This window comes from Pseudorasbora parva, chromosome 16, assembly GCF_024679245.1.
Source record: "Pseudorasbora parva isolate DD20220531a chromosome 16, ASM2467924v1, whole genome shotgun sequence".
Lineage (NCBI taxonomy): Eukaryota > Metazoa > Chordata > Actinopteri > Cypriniformes > Gobionidae > Pseudorasbora > Pseudorasbora parva.
Genome location: NC_090187.1, coordinates 40,332,802 through 40,351,484, shown reverse-complemented (window position 1 = coordinate 40,351,484; position 18,683 = coordinate 40,332,802). Strand labels below are relative to the sequence as shown.

The following is an 18,683-nucleotide window of genomic DNA, read 5'->3' as shown; positions in this document are numbered from 1 at the left end:
CAAAAACAGCTCTGTTTTCAGCGAGCCATTTCAGTGCATGTGACTTTAAATGATAATGAGCTTTGCTCACCCCGCCCCTCTGTTCTGTGAGGCGTTTTGACACACACAGGTGGAGTGTTACCTTGAAAACAGTTGAGGGGAAAGACTGGCTACTGGAGTCTCTAAGGACACATCTGTGCACCTGTATCAATTTGAACCGGAGTCGGGACAAGATGACCGCTCCAACAAAATTTGACAATTAAGGCTCGAACAGGACGTTTCTGAATGGCTGGTTAACGTAATGTCACTTTGATTTATCTTTATGCACTGGCAGGGTAACGTTAGCGTAGTGTGATACGAATGCTGTGTGTTTACTGATGTATACGTTAGTTCATTGACATATTGATTTTACAGCTAATGCCAATAATAATAAAAAAATCCGTAAATGTAGGCTTGTCAGTGATCCTTAACGTTATCTATCCCGTGTAAAAACTGTTAAAACTGTTTTTTTTTTACTGTAACAGACACCGTTATAAACCATCTACAAAAGTACGCTTAGTATAGTGTTACCACGTTAACTTTATCACCAGCGTACACAGTTTGTAATAACACAATAACCAAAATGTGTTGTTCATTATAAACGTTTCTATATAAACATAGAAAGCATGCCGTAATGTAACTTACCCTGTAAACTTTAGCCGCATTCATCGTGAAGCGGGCACGCGTTTTAAACTACACTCACTTCTTCAGGAGGTGCAGCAGAAACACAAAGAGTTGGTACACATCCTTTTTTCCGGAGCAGCTTCTTAGCCAAACCTGCTTTATACTGACCCTCGGTTATAAAGCAGTCTGGTGAGAAATGCTTTGCAGTTCGCGCAAACATGACATTGATCAGGGGGAAAACAAAACTCAGCCACTAGCTGCGTCTTCATCGGTTCGGATTAAGGAACATCAGAATGACTGCTGTGTTTGTTATCACACCTAACAGAACCCCGCAATCGCTTAGGCGCCATTCTGCTCCAGCGTATCAACAATGGCGGTCTATGACAGTGGTTCTCAAACCTGTCCTGGGGACCCCCAACCAGTACACATTTTGCATGTCTCCCTCATCAAACGCACCTGATTCAAATCATTAGCTCATTAGTAGAGACTCTAAGATTTGAATTGGGTGTCTGATGAGGGAGACATGCAAAATGTGCAGTGGTGAGGGGTCCCCAGGACAGGTTTGTGAACCACTGGTCTATGATGATGAAAGCTTGCTCAGGGGGGTCTGTGTTGAACTGCTGCTGTCAATCAACAGTTGTGGGAACGGCTTGATGTGAGACAAGGGAAAACATAAGGAGATTTAAAAAAAAAAAAAAAATGGATGGATTTTTAATCATTATAGGATGGTTTTGTACAGGCATTGCCAACACACATTGCCATACAATCAACTTGTAAAAGTGCATGTACCCTTATATGACCCCTTTAAAGTTGGTTCAAGTAGTCAAATGTCATGGAAAAAGTCAAACTTACAGGTAATTGAAGATTACTGCTGTGCGACCTTACAATTTCCTCTATAATGTTTGACATTGTTAACTGAAGGACCACCGAAGACAAAAAAAAGCAGCAGAAAGTCACATTTTTCATATTTTACATCCAAAATGAAATGCTAAAGTTTTCGATTTTTCAAATAAGATAATCTGCCTCAAATAACGGTTTCAGACTCAAAAAGGGGTTTGATAATTCTCTCAATTAAAATAATAGTCACCTGCCACCCTCTAAACTCTAACCTGACACAAATGCACACAACTGGTTTCCTCTAATCCAGCAGGATCTACATTTTCTCCCTCCTATTTCTGTCATCTATGTCAGCATGTCACATACTTACACAGCCAGAGGAGCAACAGGGCTGACAGAGAGAACATGTGAATGAATACTCAAACCCACAGCACACTGACGACTAACTTACACACCGCTCTTCTAGCTAAAAAAGCTCCTCTGCTCTGCTAGCTAGCTCAAACACGCCATTATTTTGGTTAACCAACACTGCTGGCCATCTCAATACCTCAAGCACAGCAGGCCAGTAATGATGTAATCTTTTGCAACGTTTCCTCCTCGCAAACAACGTCTCAGCGGTCATAAACAGTGTATATATACACACAAACATACTCGCTTTTTGTATTTAAACAGGCAAATGCTTAAGAGTCTATGACTGGATCATTATTGCAGTGATTATTATGTTTAGCATGTTAAATGTTTGGCATCAGTTCTTCTAACCCTAACTGATGGTGAGTGTAGCTTTTCATCTCTTAAACAACCATGTATGAAGACACATCAAGGCCATATTCCAGGATGACATGTCAAGACTCATCAGGCTCCGATTGTGATAGAATGGTTGGGAGGGAGCATGAAGAATCATGTTCATACATGAATTGGCACCTCTGAGTCCAGATCGTAAACTGATTTAAATTCATTTAAAGTCTTTGGGATGCGCTGGAGGAGACTTTACAGAGTGCTGGACCATAAATGTATGCACCTCTTGAGTCTTGATGAAAATAAATGTTGTGATGTAATTTTAAACTATATGTAATTTTTTTGCTTAAGATCTTGTATTGAGAATGCAAGAGTCATGCACTCTGCAACTCTGCACCTTTTAGGCAGAACAAAATAAATACACTATATTGCAAAAAGTATTGGGACACCCCTCCAAATCATTGAATTCAGGTGTCCCAATCACATCTATGGCCACAGATGTATAAAATCAAGCACTAGGCATTCAGGCGCTTCTACAAACATTAGTGAAAGAAAGGGTCGCTCTCAGGAGCTCAGTGAATGCCAGCGTGGTACCGTGGTTGCCACCTGTGCAATAACTCCATTCATGAAATTTCCTCACTTTTAAATATTCCATGCTCAACTGTTAGTGGTATTATAACAAAGTTGAAGCAATTGGGAAAAACAGCAACTCAGCCACAGTGTTAGGCCACGCAAAATCACAGAGCAGGGTCAGCACATGCTGAGGCGCGCAGGGCACAGAAGTCACCAACTTTCTGCAGAGAAATCTCTGCTTATCCCATCGTGTTCACACACTCAACATATACTATGTCTATGATTGGCTACAATGATCAGCTCTCTTCACAGTGAGCTTACAGAAACACATGGGGTTGATCATCATAGCCAATCACAGACATTATAGTAAGAACATTTATCCTGTAACATTATAAATGATTTTTCCACACACCAATTATTATTATAATTTTTTAATCTTTAATACAAAAAAAACCCTTTCCCTCTTGAAACAACATCTTTACTCATGGCACGTTTACTGATGCGAGGGCGGGGCAACCTGTCACTCACATGATCCACCAATAGCAAACCACAACCGTCCAATCCATTCCCGATGGACAAAATCACGTTCCGTCCTACATTTAATTTCTACACCAAGAAGCCATTTTATTCGGATACACATCGCAAAGTTGATCGCAACTTCCATTTCATGCCAACTTTAATAATGCATTTGAATCTCACTTGTTATTCAAAAATGCTGAAGACATCACATGAGTGAACTATAACTTTGTTAGACACAATGCAATTACATCCGACTTGAATTATTGAACAGAACCAATACATCTCTGGGTCTGAAAACAACATAACCCATAACAAGCAAACATGTCTTCTGAGGAAGTAAGCGATGTGTACTGCTGTTTTATTCACATCTCTCAAGTCTCTAACTGCAGCGGGTGCATGGCAGCCATCAAAGCCATGTTTGCTCCAGATACATCTCCCACCACATCACAGTTCTTCTCCATGTAAATCCACTGGCACAACCTCAACTTCAACTCTTACATGCTCTGAAAGAGAGGCAAATGTAAGCTTTTTCTCTCAAGTCCTGTGCCTGTTGTGAATGGTGATTCCCATGTTTCTAAAGCAGAAAATTTAATCCACAGAAAACACATCTAAGAGGAGAATGCACACTCAAGGGAGCCCTGCATGGGGAATGTTCTGCTCACTGTAATTCTTCCATCGTCCCTCCACGGCACACAGTAGCACGGCAGCGGCTTTCAGCATATTCATTCATATTTACACTAGTTTTTTTTATAAAAAAAACAACAACAACAACATCTCAGGGATTCAATTTTCAGCAGCTGAGCTTCTGAGATCCGGTCTGACCAGTACAGTGGTTGCATTGCATCGTTGCAATGCTGTAATCATTATAATGTAATGTTTTATAGTTCTCTGCTCTGTTTAGGGTTACACTGAGACAGTATTTATGAGAGCAGAAGGCGACTTCATAATATAGCTGTATGAAATAATGAGTGCTGGAGGGTGATGTTCATGCATATTTCTACTAATAAAAGGTGAAAGCAAAGAGAGGCATGCGTTATGACCTGCTTTGGTTCACAGAGCTATTGTGTTCTGCACATCATATTAATGTCAAAATAGACCTGTTTATTTAAAAACAGTATAACATTGATACATGCACTGAGATTAGATATATGCACCAACTGTAGACTTTTTCTACACAGCTGTGACACTGACACTAATTAACGAAAGCTGTTAAATTCGAATAAAAAATATAATAAATCTAATTGAAGATTAATAAATAATAAGTAAATATTTTTACTGGTATTATTGCAAAGATAATTTAGCTTTTCCAGTTTTCTGCAAGTGTTTCTGTACATCACCTGAAGCATTATTTTATATTTATGCAAGTGATAAATTGTTTTCCCCTGTTAACATCCTCAACATACTATTTCACACAGAAGTACACTTATTGTCTTTGCCTTTGACCTCAAACATTTTCAAACCAGACACATCCAGGATATACCACAGCAATAGATGGTGTAAGCCTAAAAACTAGGAATATGGAAAATGGGTTTGCTTTAAGGAGGCATAATAACAGTGCAAAATATAGCTCCAAGCAGCAATTATGGAAAAAAGACAATATGACACATATCTTACAGAATATTACAATTCATTCAATCTCGTAAGAATCAAATGGATCTTTGGATGGAAGAATTGTGCCTTTGGATCAGCTGTATAAAGTTCACGAACACTGTTAGATTACATTTAAATGGCAGAAATGTGTGGTCAACACTCCTGGGCACTGTTTAAACAGGCCAAGCGCAAAATGCATAAATACTAAGCTTGTAAAAAAAAAGAGACACTCAGTTTCAGTCAATCTCATGTCAATCTTGAGTACCTATAGAGTAGTATTGCATCCTTCATATCTCTGAAAAGTCTTTAGTTTTATTATATTTATAAAAGAAATATGGGCTGTACCGAGTCTTTCCGGAAAAAACCGAGCGCCTGGAGGCGTATCGTGTGGGCGGAGCTAAAGAATGACGATCGCGCACAAAGCGGTGACGTCCTCAAGCGTGGAGAAACCCATGGCTATCTCAGCTAATACAGATAATGATCCAGAATCAAATCTGAGGCAGAAATAAATTGAACAGGAAGAAGAGCAACAGCAGGACGTCCGTCTCTGTGGTATGTACTGTCGTGGCCTGTCAACATTTCTGTGTCTTTACTTGCAGTTTATGAGGACATGATTCGGTTTATGGACTATTGTATGCGACTAAACCTTAGCAGTAGCAAGCAAAACGGTTTTGCACGTCAGACTAGTGTAACGTTATACATAGAACAACAATGGAGTAACCGTTAGCGCATTTGAATGACGAAGCACGCGATCGTGTCGTTTACTGATGTTTACTCACGAGACGATAGCCAACAGCAGAGACATTTAAAGCAGTTTTACTCACCGGCTGCTTCCAAAGCAGGACCGAACCTTAATCGCTGGGACCGCTCCGTCAAAAACACACTTCTTTGGTATGATTTGGTGAAGTCCTGTGACAGCAGTGGCCTGGAAATCCACTTTGAGACGCGACTGAAGCGATGTTGTGAAGCTTCCCGTCATTTCTGCGTTCAAATCGGTTCAAATGGAGCGCTGCCTTCCCGGAATGCTGTGCAGAAGCGTTGAAGTCGCTCGACGTCACTCATAGGAATAAAGTGGAGTGCGGCGCGGACTATAACCGACATAAGGTGTTCACGGACGACTGGATCTGCACCTGAGAGAGAGTTTATGGGCGTGCATTTCCTCTCTCGCTCTAGTCACGCGCGCGCACCCTACCGGGAGAAGAGCCCGTACGGCCCATACAAGGACCTTCCGCTTTATTAAAGTCAAGTAGACCCATACTCGAAAAAAACTCTCCGAAACTTGTGAGAAACCGGAAGGAGTATTTTTGACACAGAAATACTCCATCAAACGTCCAACATTCGTTTTTGAAACTTTGTCTATGTTTAGGATGGGAATCCAAGTCTTTAACAGTGTAAAAAGCTCAGTATGCATGAAACAGCATTTCACCCCCCCTTTAACAAAACTGTATTAACTAAGAGTCTTTTATGAGCCAGAGAGGTTGACAGAGGAAGTGGTGAAATAGCAGAAAGCCGGAGGTGAAAATTCATGAGCTGTTTTTTTTTTTAATAATCTTAGTTGCATGTTTCAATGCTCAGACTTTCTTTGTTTAACGGACGTAGGCCAGTAAGGCCCCGTCAGACAGAAAGGAAAACGCAAGGCGCACCGCACTGCCTTTTTTTGATTTAATTATTCTCCTTTAGAAAACTGCAGTGCGCTGCAGTGTTTTTATGTTGCTAGGCAACCACTGAATCAGCTGTCCTGTCAGTCTAATCAATGATTATAGTATATTTTTATACTGTTGTTTGAGGTCAACTTATGACAATCGCATGATATTTACATTCAAAAACATCACAACTAATAAGTAATTTTCTAGGCTATTTTCTACCTTAGTTTTGAGGCTTTCTCCTGAATGCTCGGATTATATGGCCGTGATGCACTAAAGACTTGGAAGTAAACGCCCACGGCTAGGATTGGAGAAGATTTGCATATTTAATGAGCACCGGTTCTCCCTCGTCAGTTGGTGGGAATTGTTTTAAAGAGTGAGGGGAAACTGCAATTGTATTTTTGCAAGTCAAAAGAGTGAACAACTCGCATCAAGTAAGGAATGTTATTTCCCTATTTAAGATAGTCCGTCGGCAGGCCGGGCTTACGTTCTAGTAGCCCGTCTGGAAAACACATAACCCGGGATGTTGGGCTTTGCAAACATCCCGGGTTATGTGTTTTGCCCACCTCCGAGCACGCTGGAGATCTCAGTATGAATCCTGCTCGGAGCGGGTCAAGTATGACCGGTTACATTTAATCAGCACAAATCTATTAAGTGTCATACCAAAGAAAAAGCAATGGACAATTAATGCTTCAAAACATTGTTCTGTGTCTGTAAAACAGCTAAACTAAACTAAACACAAAAAAACAATCAATAACTTTTTATGGTTTGAGGATCATCTGATAGATCTACTCAGTGGCTCCAGTGTTAAAATAAACAGGTCCAAGAAATCATAAATTTGTAGACTTCACAGTTCTGGGCAGAAAGACAACTTATGTTGTTTGCACTAGAATGTTTTCAAGAGACTGATCCCTAAACTTGAGATTTCACCTTAAACCCTCACCTATTTCTTTGTCAGATTTCAGCTTTATTACCGTTCTCAGAGATTCCCACGTTTTTCCTGTCCTTGTACCTTTGTTTTGTTTTATGCAAACATTTCTTGCAGGACATTAACTGATAATCTGTCCCTGCAAACATAGTGTGTGAAAAGAACTAACAGTTGGTTTTGTACTGCCACTAGTGCAGCTGGAAACTGCTGTGAACTGTATATATAGGTTCATCTTTGGAGTTTTACAAAAATGACGGAGGCACTATATTTGCAAAATATGCTCTAAAGAATATGCTTCTGCTCTTGGCCTGCGTGCACGTTAATATCTTAACACCATTAGTCTGAACACAGGTCCTAATCCTGTCTTACACTACACTGCACTACTGAGGACTATGTCAAACGTGGACCCAGTGGAGTCCCGATGAATCTACACAAAGCCATTTAAACGAATCTCTTCAAGCAGACCTCGCTCAATATATTCAACTATTGATTTATATTGATAACCTTATGTAAACAGAAACACATAATGCCAGCTCTGTCAATGTAAAGACAATTCCACTTTCTGGAGTACTCTAGACACCATCCAATCAATGTAAACTGGTTGCACACGTTTATCTCTGGGGGAAAGTAACAATGCTTATACAACAGATAATCCAGACATTCTCAGCTGGTGCCTTAACAGCATGCTTACTTTTCTTATAATAAAATATAAACTTATTATGTAGCTATTTGGAGTGCAATGATCCTTTTTCTCTAGTGTTGTCCCGTCTGGGAGTTTCTGCGATTTGAGAAACGAAGAAAAAAAAACTGAATTCTGTCAGCCATCACTAATCTTCACATAATCAAGCCAACAGTTTGGAAAAAAACACTGATGCTACAATAAATATTTGACCTCAGATTATTCCATCTCCCTTTTAATTAGTCCTTCCCCAAACGGTCTTTCAGTACATGATTACCACAAACCGACCTCCTGGAAAACAGTAGAAGTATTACAGAATGTTAAAACTCATGTTTATACTAATTGCATTACTGCTCCCTATACACCTGCAGATATTGAAAGCTTGAAAACTAAGAACATCAATTCCCCATCAATATTACAGTCTCGCTGTGGCGCTTAATAACAACCAATTACCTAGAACCAAATGCTGTGGATTTCCTGGAAAACAAAAAAGGATACTGGTAAATCATGTCCCTTGAAAAAAAAAATGAGAACAGAAATTTAAACACATTTTATAGATTATCAGAGTTTTTGAACCATTATCTTGTGCTTGTCCAGGGTATAAAATTACAGCCACATAATGCACACTGTATTCTAAGGGTGCTTTCACATCTCTAGTTCGGTTCATTTGGTCCGAACCAAGGGCAAACAATTATACATTGTTGCATTTTTCACCTTTTTTGGTTCCTTTTCACACCACACTGATTGCTTTGGTCCGAACCAGTTGAAACGAAACAAAACGCAGGCACATGACAACATCCACATTACTGGCCATGGCGTATTTCCTAAACTGCTTTTCGATTGGTCAGAATTTACGTGTGGGAAAATTCTAACACACTGTAAAATATTATTTAGAAAATTACCTGGTTGCCTTAAAATTTTGATTTCATTGAAATTAAAATTTTGAGTTAATACAATGAACATTTGTTGAGATTCGACAACCTTTATTGAAATATTATTAAAAGATTTTGTAAGCATATTGGGTAATTGTGTGTGTTTTATTTTTGATGACGCAGTGAAACATGCCAAATAGTGCTATTTTCATGATTTATCAAATTTTTTATGTGGTTCAGATACAATAATATTTTGAGTTTCTATTTATTAAACAAATTTCCTTCATTGTATCAACTCAAATTTTTAATTTCAATAAACTCAAAATTAAGGCAACCAGGGTACTTACTTTTTTAAGTTAAACCAACAAAAACCAACAAAAAATGTTTACAGTGCAGAAGAGGAAAAGCCAACTACACAACATGGAGAGACGACTGCGCGGGCTGGTTTTGTCCCTGGCCATAATCTACTACATTGTGTGCACCTGTCCAAACGAACCGCACCAAAGAGGGAAACAAACTCTAGCACGATTCAACCGAACTAAATGAGGCAGATGTGAAAGCACCCCTCAAATCTCTTATCTCTGAAATCTATAATCTGAATACTTAATTCATTTGCTCTCCTAAACACTACAGATACAGTTGTGGTCAGAATTATTGACCCCCTTTTGTCTGGCTATCACCAGACCAAGCTCAGTCTTTGAAGATTGAACATGGGGAGTCTGCTCTGTATTTTCTACTGCACAAGAGGCGTGATCAACGAGAATAATTCAAATGACTGTACGCAATTGGATAGTTCTTTAACCAGTCAGACCACAAGAGGCGTAATCAACAGGCAACAACCCGTTGCTTCTCTATCTGTCATCGTGTTAAACCTGCCAATAGCACACCAGGTGGATAAGCCAGTCTGTGATTGGTTCCCGCAAAAGTGAAACAGAAGCAGTAGAAATGAATGTACAGGTTTCCAGACCGAGCTGCAGGGCGAAATCAAATCGCCGACAGATCAGGCTGGGTTTAGAGTCTAGGCACTAGGGATGCAACAATACAGTTAGTCCACGGTTCAAAACAAACCTCAGTTTTTAACCATGGTTTTCGGTTCGGATCTGATGGCTTGTCACATCAGTTTTTTGCTATTCTATTCTTAAGCGACAGGAACAGCAAGAGGTTAAGGAGTAAAATGACTTTTTGCAATACTCTTTCTTTATTTTACTTAAAAGAATTGGAAAACCTTTCTTAAACTTAACTTTACTTTACTAAATTTCTACTACTTTTTTGTGGTTGAACTTATAAAAAGCCCTGTACACATTCCTAGTGTATTGTATGATATCAAATACATATATAAAGATTTACACTGGCAGCTCAGAGCTGTACAGTAGCATTTTAGTGTGAAATTTAATGAATAAATGTAAACATAAAACACTGCATAGACTTCACTATATACGTTGATTCTTAGCTACTGCATTAGTTTTTCAGTCAAGAGCATTGAGTGATTTTCTCTTTGTCTTTCGTTGTTGTGTTAACATTAAAGGGATAGTTCACTCAAAAATGAAAACTCTGTCATCGAGAAATGAATACAGGTTTGGAACACTATTAGAGTGAGTAAATAATTTCACAATTTTAGAGGTGAACTGTCCCTTTAAGGACAGCATGTTCACTAGGTGGCACTGCTGTCCATTTAAAGGGGGGGGGGGGGTGAAATGCTGTTTCATGCATACTGAGCTTTTTACACTGTTAAAGACTTGGATTCCCATCCAAAACATAGACAACGTTTCAAAAACTAAGTTGGACGTTTGATGGAGTATTTCGGTGTCAAAAATACTCCTTCCGGTTTCTCACAAGATTCAGAGAGTTTTTTTCGAGTATGGCTCGGCTTGACGTCGATAGAGCGGAAGGTCCTTGTATGGGCCGTACGGGCTCTTCTCCCGGTAGGGTGCGCGCGCGTGACTAGAGCGAGAGAGGAAATGCACGCCCATAAACTCTCGCTCAGCTGCAGATCCAGTCGTCCGTGAACACTTCTGTCGTTATAGTCCGCGCCGCGCTCCACTTTATTCCTATGGGTGACATCAAGCGACTTCAACGCTTCTGCACCGTTTTTTGGGAAGGCAGCGCTGCATTTGAACCGATTTAAACACAGAAATGACAGGAAGCTTCACAACATCGCTTCAGTCGCATCGCAAAGTGGATCTCCACCGGTCACTGCTGTCACAGGACTTTACCAAATCATACCAAAGAAGAGTGTTTTTGACGGAGCGGTCCCAGCGATAAAGGTTCGGTCCTGCTTTGGAAGCAGCCGGTGAGTAAAACTGCTTCAAATGTCTGTGCTCTTGGCTATCGTCACGTGAGTAAACACCCCCCACCCCCTCAGTTATTCTTCTACTTGAATTAAAAGTTAGATTTTTGCAATTAAAGAAAAATCTATCAAAACGATAAACAATGCAGATTTTTTTTTTTACAGTCATCTTTAATCATATTTACCAGGGGTGCCAATAATTCTGACCACAGCTGCATCAAGCAGTGCAGCAGGGTTTCAGAAGTTCTCTCTGTAGCGCAAAATGAATTAGACATTAAATAAGTTGATTTAAAATGCATATAAAAGAGAAACCAATAAAAAGTGTAGTACAGGGCTTTAATTAAAGAATTCACAGGATGACAATATTCGTTTTTTGGATATGGCTATAGTTGTGGCACATTTGAGGTTTTCTGGAAGCTGGTTTCAGCTGCTGTTTTTGTCATAAAAGCTAAACGCTGTCTTATGTTTGGAACGAACCCAAGGTTTTTCCAGCTGACTCTTTTCTAAGTATCTAAGAGGTCTGTTGAGTGAGTCTATATGCTACGAGCACTTCTCCACCGACTTGGGACCAGGCATTCTGTAATTTAAAGTAAAATCACTTTAAAATCTATAGTGACCACAAACACATATGCATTAATACATACTCAATAACATGATTTGGACATTACAGGCTCTGTATACCAAGCAGTCACATTTAGATACTGTTTGCAGACAACAGAAAAGTAATTGCAAATCTGTATGATTCCTTTACTGCTCGTATTCCCTGACAAGCATCTGTCAGTCATGTTCTTTAGAGATCTGACACCTGCAGCATCACTCTATTCACTTGAGCTGTGAGCTGTGACTGCTCTACTAACTAACCGAGTGCTATTGTGAGGATTTTTCAGCTCCTGCCTTATCATGGCATTAGAGACGAGCTCATGACAGAGTGGAGCACCGTGCGACTGCGAGGGGAAAGGCTCGTGATATCAGCGGATGAACTGAGGTTAAACGGTCAAATGTCACTCAGCTTGTCATTCCTGTGCCTCACTCGAAGAGCAAGCAAAAAGAACAATTACAAAAATAAAAACAGAAAGGAAGAGGAGAGCCACAATGTGTTGTGTGTGTGGAAAACAAGTAAATGCCCCCGAATAACCAGGCAGGGGCAGCCTGTGACAGTTTTTTTTTCAGGGACAGTAAATGTAAATCACTAGGCCTATTGATCAGATTGGTTTTGCTGATAATCATGCTTCCATACACTTAAGATCTCTCCCTGATTTCTCACATCAGACGTATTAAAAAAATGCCTTATAAGTTCAGCTTTCCTTTAAAAGGGTTTTATTATTTCCTTTTACAACGTCTTTTTTATTTTTTGAGGTGTAGTATAATGTTTTCATGTTTGATTGTTCATTATTTAGTTCATTATTTTCAGATATTTTACATTACAGCTCCACTGCTGCGCCAAACCCTAGACTGTATAAAACTACAGACGTAGTGTCCGTGACGTCACATGTAGTTTTGTGAAGAGCATTTTTGAAGCCCAAAGAGCAGGCCGTCGCCATCTTGGCAGTGCGTCACCCTCTGTCACTCCTGGACAACTGAAAATAGGCAAAGAGGCGAGACGTGGGTGGAGTTAGGGATGGTTCGATACCACAATTTTGGCTTCGGTACGGTACCACAATCTAATACCGAAGTACCGATATTAAATCGATACCACATGGTCTGATATTAGCGCGGGTATATTGCACAAGAATGAGAACAATTATGCAAGTTTTGAGTTTATAAAGTGGAAAATCACCACAAATGTTTATTAGTAAATTAATCAGCAAAGCTTATCACATCAAATCAGTCATTTGAAAACTTTCTTGTGAGAAAAAATTGCAGCAAAAATCTCTCAAAATTAGCAAATTGCTTCTGGGTTCAAAAGAAATCGCACTACACTAAAGCAATCTGCATAATCCGATTCAACATTTCACGCTCGTCTCGGGATGGATAACGGAAATCATTTGAACACGCAAGAGATTTTATAACATTTCGTAATAAGTTACAGGAGACATGAGCTCATAACAACGACACACACACTCCTGTAACGTAGAGCTCGCACATTACAAATTAAATTTCCTTAAACAGTCAAATACACATAATTATGTAAAAATGTCTGTCTTTAGTATTCACATAAACACAGTCGGTTGTGTCTAACGTGAATGTAAATAGTGCAATAGTACGCAAGCAAATATTAAGAGATCTAAATGTCATTGGTTGAAACGAAAGCTGGAGATTGTGATTTTCGATCTTATGTTAGGCTATGTGTGTGCGTTGATCAGTGTAAAAAGAAAATAAATGTCTAAATGAGATGGTTTGATTCACTAACCTGTCGATCTCTTCAGAAGTCAGGATAGTGACAGATGTTGCAGTTCTTGGCTAGGTTTGATGGTTCTTCATTAGTTTTATAAGCAAAGTATTTACAAATTCCACTTCTACTCCTCTCTTTATTAATTCGTTTTAGACATCTTGAGTGAGATTCAACTGCTTTATCCATTTTGTTCGTCTATGTTGTTGTCACATTTGCCGGTTGTTTCGGGTGAGTTTGGGTAGAGCGCTGCCATCTAGCGTTGAACTTCGGAACAGCAGCATATACCGAAATGTGCAAAATCATGATATCGTACCGTTTGAAATAAAATATATACCGGTATTTTTCCAGTACCACTATACCGCGCATCCCTAGGTGGCGTTGAGGTGCATTGTTGCTAAAACCACGCCTGTCTAGCTCAACCATAGTGGCAATCCACAATCCTAATACACAACTTAAGGCTTAATATAAATTAAACAGATGAGTTATAAAATAAAAATAAAAATCAGTGACTTAAACTGTAATTCATCAACTGGCCACTAGGGACAGGCTCCATAAGGAGCAGAATCTCATTGAGCCCTATGTTAAAATTCTCAACTTTTCATCAGAAAAAAACATGTTTACAGCCTGGTACAAATGGTGGTTTTGGTCTATACAGCTAATTTTGATTGACAACTGTGAGGGGGTGATTTTTATTTTATTTTATTTTGTTTTTACAACTCATTTGTTTACATCATATACATATTTAGGGCATTCTGAGTGCCACTTTGAGTGACAGGTGGATTGCTGTTTGTCTGCTGTCTGTTAGGGTGCTTTCACACTAGCACTTTTGGTTTGCACCCGGGTTTCGATTGACGTCAGAGTTCGGTTTGTTTGGATGACATAAACGCGGTCTTCCGAACTCGGGTGCGCACCCGCGAACCGTACCCAAGTCTGCTTTAAAAGGTGGTCTGGGGTTTGGTTCATGTGAACTCTGCTACGGTTTCGTTGCTAATGTGAACGCAATCGTTATACCGTTGAACCACAAATTTAAATTGCAGAAGTGAACCATTAAAATGTTTTGATAAAAATGTGTTTTGTGTGTTTTACTCATTTACCTGACGAGCGTCACTGACATACTGCAAGCAGAGAGCTGTAGATATCCTCTCTGCTCGTTTTCAGCGTTCTTTAGAGCATTTGCAGTAGCCTAAATTCGCAGCAGATAGATGCAAATGTCATTACGTAATGAAGCTCTAGTAACAAAACCAACGGTTCAAAAACTAAAACATAAAAGTGAAGCTGTCGTTACTAAGCAACCAGGTAAACAGCTGCTGCTTTGACTTTGACACAAACGAACCCAAATAATATAAAATGAGCACAGTCCAGCGGGGGGTTGTTGTGCTGTTTTTACAGTCTATGATTTTCACATGGGGGAGAGGGAGATACAGAGTTTACTCCCCTTGAGAGTCTCTAGCAGCCAGTCGATGAACTGCAGTTTAAGCCCCTCCTTCCAAAAGATTACGAGATGTGCAGTGATTGTTCAGCTGGCCCAATGTGCTGTGACTGGCACTGTTTAGCACTGTCCCGCCCCTTAAAGCAGCACTTGGCTACTTTTGCTCTCTGGGTCCTCCTACAGTTGGAAAAAAATAATGTCCTCAACTACTGTCCTGAGATCTGTCATCCTACAACAGGGGATGCCATCGCGCGTGCATTTGTTGACATGACAGCCCTGATAGCTCTGAACTAGTGATGCGCAGGTTGTCTCATAACCCGCGGACCCCGTATGTCTATTTAATGATCGCGGGTGCGGGGCGTGTTGTAAAAATATATACAGTGGTGCGGGGTGGGCCAAATAACTTCATAAAATCAGCCCCGCGGGTTGGTGCAGCACTAACAGTTAACCTGAACACTGCAGGAGGAGTTCACATGCAGGTGTTCTTCTGGCGGCGCGTGTGAAACATCTTCATCCCAGGTACAGTCAGTGATATATGTTTCAGCATGTCATATGAATATAATTTCATGGGTTTTATTTTTTTCAAACGCCAAATAATCACGATGCTCACGTTTACAAGCCAGCGTCATTATAGTAGTCTATTGGTTACCGTTTTACAGAATCTATATGATACTTCAGTTCAATGTTTGAGTGGTAGCTCACCGTAACAAGCAGGACAGCATCGGTCGGGCACGCCTCCTTCAGCTCACGCCGACGAGCAAACGCTGGTCACATGTTGATCCTCGCCCTGCCTTTAATCACATCACTTTTTCATTTCCTCTTATTGCTTTCCTCCAACAAAACCTTTTCTTTCTTATTAGTCTGTGCTGCTTCGGACATGACTATATTATCCGACAAACAAAGTTGGGCTCGCACGTCCGAATGTAAGGAAGTGTGGGTGTTGGTGGAAGTGACGTATATGCCGTAAAGCAGTCGAATTTTGTAGTTCTTTTTGTTCTCGGGTTACTACCCGAAACCCGAAGTTTAAAAGTATGATTAAAAACGATACAGACCCCATCAGGCTATGGCAGACGTGTCATTCAACCTATTGTAAGTCGATGTATCATCACAAGAGTCTTGAAAATATAGTTTGAAGGTTGAAAAGTTACCTAGTGCTGCTTTAATGCTCCAGCTCCACTCAGACTCAATATCTGTTTCAAACCAATTTGAGCCCGATTGACAACGTTAACAAACAAGAGGATCATACAAAAGGATTTCAAGCACAGAATTTGTGTATAATAATTAATCACAAAATCATTGGTAATTAATTTCCCTAATGGGCAGTGAACCACATTACAAAAGCAAGAGCTTACAAATAATGTAAAATAAAAATAATAAAAAATAAACTAAACTGTAATGTCATTTAGCAGAGGCAATCTTTGCCCTTCGTTTACATAGCAAGCAACTACATAAAACCTTGGAACTTTTAATAGAAAACACAACTACAAATAATAAGACATAGGCCTACTTACAAGGTGTGATCCATAAACAACAAATTGTCCAGACAAAATGGGAACAGCTATTTCTTTCAGGAGAAGCTTTTATGCGGAGCCTGCCTTTAACCACTCCAAGTTCATCAGTTTGAGGACAAACTTTTACCCAGGTTGAAAAAACAGCCAACACTCTTCATCAGGCAGCTCAACCGGGCAGAGATGAGGAACACAGTGTGATTGAAACGTGTTAGTGCAAACGAGTGATGCAAAGACCGATTCATTTCCGCGAACCGGTTCTTTTCGGACAGTTTAGGTTTGTTCGAGATCCATTGGCGCTGCGCAGACTGAGCAGCATATGACATCAAAGAACCGCGAGAACGATTGTAGAGCAAACTACTCCTTGTGCTTTTGAATCTCTCTCGCGGGACTTTGATGTCATACACCGATCGGTCTGCGCAGCGCCAATGGATCTCGAACAAACCTTTTGGCTCAATGAACAGGTTCAAACAGCTGATTCATAGGTTGCGGACGTCATCATGCAACGACGTCTCTATGCATTTCTTTTATGCTTTTTTTATGCGTGTCACGTTAGTTTTGTCAAATGGATGATCGGTGTCAATGCAAATAGAAACATTTGAATAAAGTTAATTACGTGAGTGCATTTTGCTGATTGTCTTTCATCAGAACGAGTAAGCCGAGGCTATACACTCCTTATTTATTGTCCATATAAACTCTTTGGAATCAGCCTGTATTTGACTGAAATTACAGAATTTGTCAGCAAGCTGACTATTTACATAACAATAAACTTTCATTGTCCAATAAACAGTAGGCTAAAAATATATGATTACCATGGTAGATGCTGTTTACACACAAAGTTTTTTTTTTTTTTCTAGTTCTAACATAAATTATTCATTTCCACAATTTGAGTATGTGCATGTGTGTGTGCATGTTCAGATGCTTTTATATTTTTACATAATATAAAGAGCAAAGAAACTGTCATGTAACAAACAAACAGTAGGATATTGCATGATTTTGCACGGTGGGTGAGAGCTAAACAGTCTTATTAGGGCTCTGGAGGAAATTATTTAAATGTAGTTTCCCATAATTGAAGGCGTCTCAGCACACCAACATCAGTGACGGTACTAGACTCATTGTGGCGAGATGAAAAGGAGCACATTAGAGATTATATAGCTCTAGTGCTTTACAATAGCACATCTCTAATTTATTTTCCACTCTCATGTCTCGAGCCTCTGGGACCTTCACATTTGCTCATGAGTGCCTCTTGTCAATCCTCCACAAGTCAGTGTTATTTGTAAGGTAAAACCCATCAGAAACCACTTTTAAACCAAATAATGATACCTGCCGTTTCTCCCCTCGAATGGCTAGAACACGAACTCCATCTACATCAAAGATAGGAAGAGAGAGATGTATTTCTCTGGAAGGGCAGATGCTATTAGACAGATTAAACATCACACTATCCGGTGTTTATTAAATCAACTCAGCTGAAGAGAAGTTTCTGCAGCGTTCTCCTGGAAGACTCCTATTTCCTTTACCGTTTTCATTATCACATAAAGAAGGCCTCCCATTCATCGCTAACTGATCATATTAATTTGGTGGTGTGTATTCCAGGAAGACAATGCAAGCGGCTGAACTGCTGATGACTTCAGAAATGCAGCAATAGGAATTATTATGAGGTATGAAATTGCAGTCTGCTGCCTATAGTCTTCCTGAAAGATTCAGCTTCTCCTGTCCTCTTATTAGAAAACCTGGAGAAAACAGAACCGCCATGAACACTCCAGCCACAAATTAAATGGATTACAAATACATTCACGGCATATTGTTTATATTTTAACACAATTTAACATTTATAGGTAATATGAATCAGTATTCAAAAAGGTGTCAGAGCTCCTGAGGGCCCCCAGGGCGCTAGCGGAGAGGTAAACACCTAAAAAAACTGCATGCGAATTTGCTGAAGAAGCACTAATTAAAAAGTGGGGAAGCAGAAAAATCCTGTTATGTCAGGTCAATAATTTGATGTCTTTTTACATCAGTTTGAAAACAGTTAGTCATTAACATTTACTATTCTGAGACCAGTCATGAAAAAGCGGATGAATTATTGATAAGCCTTATTCAGAGCTGTCTAAA

General features: G+C 39.7%; 1 long non-coding RNA gene across 2 annotated transcripts in view; it reads right to left on the bottom strand.

Moving 5' to 3' along the window:
- LOC137043565 (uncharacterized) overlaps positions 1 to 16,764 on the bottom strand; it is a 242,401-nt gene extending 225,637 nt beyond the window's left edge. For both annotated transcript variants that reach the window (XR_010898519.1, XR_010898520.1), the window contains exon 1: positions 16,578 to 16,764. This is a non-coding gene — a long non-coding RNA (uncharacterized lncRNA). The remainder of the gene's footprint in view (positions 1 to 16,577) is intronic.
- Between the last annotated feature and the right edge of the window lie 1,919 nt (positions 16,765 to 18,683).